Raw genomic sequence first — 3,634 nt, forward strand, 5'->3', positions numbered from 1 at the left:
AGTCCAGCGGCCAGCAGCTCCATGGCCTCAGGGACCCGGGTCCCTCCCATCTGGCCTCTGTGCCGACCCGGAGCTCCTCTTGTTGGGCCCTGGTGGCTGGTCCAACCCCGCGCCCAGGGGAAGAGGAGGCCCAGCCTCCCCAAGTCCCTTCCAGGAGCGACTTGACCTCTCCCAGAGTCCTCAGCTGACTCCTCTCTTGCCAAAGTCCCGCCCCCAGGGGAAAGGGAGCAATGTGACCGGCTGCCACCATTCGGGTCCCCCCTGTGCAGACAGAGCCAGGCTCCCTGGGGAGCAGGGCCAGGTGCTGGAGGACACGGGTCTGTGGGGCAGGGCTGTGCAGCAGGTGCCCACAGCCACCGCTCCAGGAGGAATCTGTGTGTCCATCCTCTGGAGGTCGGAGTGACCTCGTCTGCTCATTTCAAAAGGCTCTGACCCCGCCCACCACGGAGGACTGACCCACCTTCGGAGGTGGGAGGGGACGCAGGGGATTTGATTTTCACTTGTATTTTGGTGTCAGCAGCATCGACGCTACCACGATCTTTCACACCCCAAAACGCCCACTACTGGACGGCTGGCTTTCGACTCCGCCTCGGCTGCTAAGAACATGTCCTTGAGTTTATTTTCTTCTCGAAAAGTGCACACGTCTGAGCATTTCTTCCTGCTTCCTCTGCAGGTAACCCCTAGACTGACACCAAGTCACACTTTTCCTGGCCCGTCCTGGACTGTGCCCCCTCCCTTATCTTCTGGCCTTGCGGGGCATAGAGCAGCCTGGCCCTACCCGAGTTTGCCCTTGGGAGTGTCCCGTTTATTCTGTTTAGAAGCCTGTAGGACTTTCTAATCTTTATCCTTCGAATTCAAAATTTTTCACTGGATTGGCTTTTCCTGTCACTTCTTGGCCTTCTGACCCACAGGCCCAGTTCGTGTTGGCCCCTTTCCCAAGGAACGCCTCCTTCTGTGACAGCTCCCCAGGTCCCCTGCATCCCTCGTTGCCACTGTCCCTCATTCGTCACTGTTAGATTTCATCTGCCCACGGGGCGGCGACCCTGCTGTGCTGGGCCTTGTCCTGCAGCTCATCACCTGCCGTGCCTGTGGTAACCGTGACCCTATTCCCCGCTCAGCGTACACGGACCGACCTCCCCTTTCCACGCAGCCTGTGGCCTGTACTGTCCGTTTTCAAAGACAGCACCCTTCCCTGCGTTTTACACTGAGACAGAACGCATATAACTTCTAGAGTTTTCTCCGGCTTCCTTTAATAAACTCCTATGCACAAAAGGCGCCTTTCCCCTGAGTCCGCAGGGCGGCCCTCCACGGTCACGCTGCGGGACCGTCCGCTGGCCCCGCGCTGCTGCCGGACTGCTTTCCAGTGACTCGTCCTCGAGCGAGCAGCGCTCCCTCCAGACAGGCGTCTTCCGGTTCACGAGCCGCGTCCCGCCTCCACCTCGCTGCGTTCTTAGGGGCCGAGGGAGTCCTTTCTACATCCAACTCGAGGCCAGTGTGACCCGCACAGCCCCCAGACAAATCATGGGGATCTAGCAGGCCGTCGCTGTGTGCGCACCCCCAGAACTGGAGCGCGGTTCTCCCCATTGCCACCGTCTGAGGTTCAGACCGCAGGCCAAGTGTTTATAGCATTCTGTGATGGTTTTTTTGTCCCCAGTTCAGGGACACATGGTGGCCCTGCCTCTGGCTGGGGATAAAGAAGCACGTGACTCAAGACTCACACAGTGAGCCGTGGGGATTCCTTCTGGGATGGCCACGTGACCCGATCGGAGCCTCTAGACTTCATGAGAAGATGATGCCACGTCTGGAGCTGCCGCGGGCATTCCGTGACCTGAGGACGCCCAGGTGCTCCCGCCTCTAAGCAGAGGATGTGGCTGGGACACACGGGACCACACGAAAGGTCCGTGACCCTGTGACCCGGGTCTCCAGTGGGGCCTCCACACTGCTGGCCGCTCATTAACTGCCTCGGCCAATCCTGGTCCTCGCCGTCCCCACCTCCTGTCTCCCTGGCCCCGTCTCCCCGCTCGCTCCCAGCGACGACCTCGCTCGCTCCTTCCCTGAGAACACAGAGCAGGCGAAGGGAGGCTCCCACCCCGGGTGCTCCCGTGCCCTGTCCCCGGGGTGAGCGGTCCCTGCTCCCACCACGCCGGCCCCTCTGCTCGCGCTGGGCACTCGCCCTTGGGGGCCGTCCTCTCCCTCCTGCACCGTCTGTCCCCTCCTGCACCTGCTCATTCCCGTCCACACACCACCGTCTTCACAAGACCGACCCCCACCCTCACAGTCACCCAGCCACTGCCCTGATTCTCTGCTCTCAAGTCTGCGACCTTGAGGAAATTCTAGAAAGCATCATTACGTGCACCATCTACTTCTGCGATTGCCTCGGTCCAGTCCTGGTGGCGTTTGTCCTCACAGTCCCCTGAAGACCTCCGTCTGTCCTCACTGGCATGCCTCAGCAGCCCCCCAGCCGCTGACCACCTTCCGCCCCGTGGCATCGCCAGCGCCGTGGCTTCCCGGGCATGGCTCTGCCCCCTGCCTGCAGAGGCGCTGTGGTCGCAGAGCGGCCTGGCCACTGAGGCGTTCGCCTGAATCCTGACTGTTGATTTCTTCGTGCCTCGCTGCCCTGACTACTGGATGGGGACAGTGGCACCTGTTGCACGGATCACCGCCAGCACGGTTCATGGAACCGCGTGAAAAGCACCCACACTGGACTTGGCACGTGGGGTCACTAATGGGAGCTGTCACCATTATTGTGCTCACTCGTCCCCGTTGCTGCTGCCCTGGCAGGCTCGGCCCCTCCGCTGGCCGGCACCGGCTCGGCCAGGGCACTGCGTGTGGATCGGTAACAGAGCTGAACATTTGGGCCGTGACCACACCAGCTGCCAACGGCGAGAATGAGCCCGTTCTCCCAGCGTGAGGCCTGGTGTGGGCACCGGGTGCCGTCTGCCGAGTCCGGCCTGCTGGTGATTAACCATCCAAGGACAGCGGGCCGTGGATGCCAGTGGTTCTGGTGCATGGCACCGAGACGTCTGGGCCGGCGCCCTCCGTGCTGGAGCTGGCAAGGCTGAGCTCACCGACTGCAAAAAGCCGCCGGGCCAGCGTTGATGAGACAGGTGACCGGGGATCGTGCGTGCCAGGCTGGGAGTGGTGCGCGGAGCCCCTGTGGGACGCGGCGGTGCTCGGCAGTCATTACAGCGCCCCGAGGCTCACGGGATGTTTCTGTGAGTGATGGAATCTGGGGTACGGCCAGAGCCCCCAACCCCCTGCCACAGCTAGGGCGGGCGCGTCTCCCCTCTCGCTGGAGCTGAGCTCCGGGGTGGGTTTCCCCACAAGCCGGTCACTGCCCATGCGCTGACACAGGGGACTCCTCCAGGGCCCCCCTGCCCGCTGGAGGACGGAGTCGCTGCCAGCCCCTCCAGCTGGCAGAGACCCAGGGACGGCACACACCACGGGGACCCAGGGCTGTTGCAGGGTGCTGGGAAGGCCTGAGTGCCGGCTGGGCCGTGGGCGGTGACGTGGGGAGGATTCGAGGAAGCTGGCGGGGTGCCGTCATGAAGGGGGGCACGCGGGGAGTCTGGAAGCGGGCTCCCCGGGGCTAGAGCCGTGACGGGTGGGAAGGCGGCCTCGGCCATCACAGCCA

The sequence above is a fragment of the Pteropus vampyrus genome, unplaced genomic scaffold (assembly GCF_000151845.1).
Source record: "Pteropus vampyrus isolate Shadow unplaced genomic scaffold, Pvam_2.0 Scaffold589, whole genome shotgun sequence".
NCBI lineage: Eukaryota > Metazoa > Chordata > Mammalia > Chiroptera > Pteropodidae > Pteropus > Pteropus vampyrus.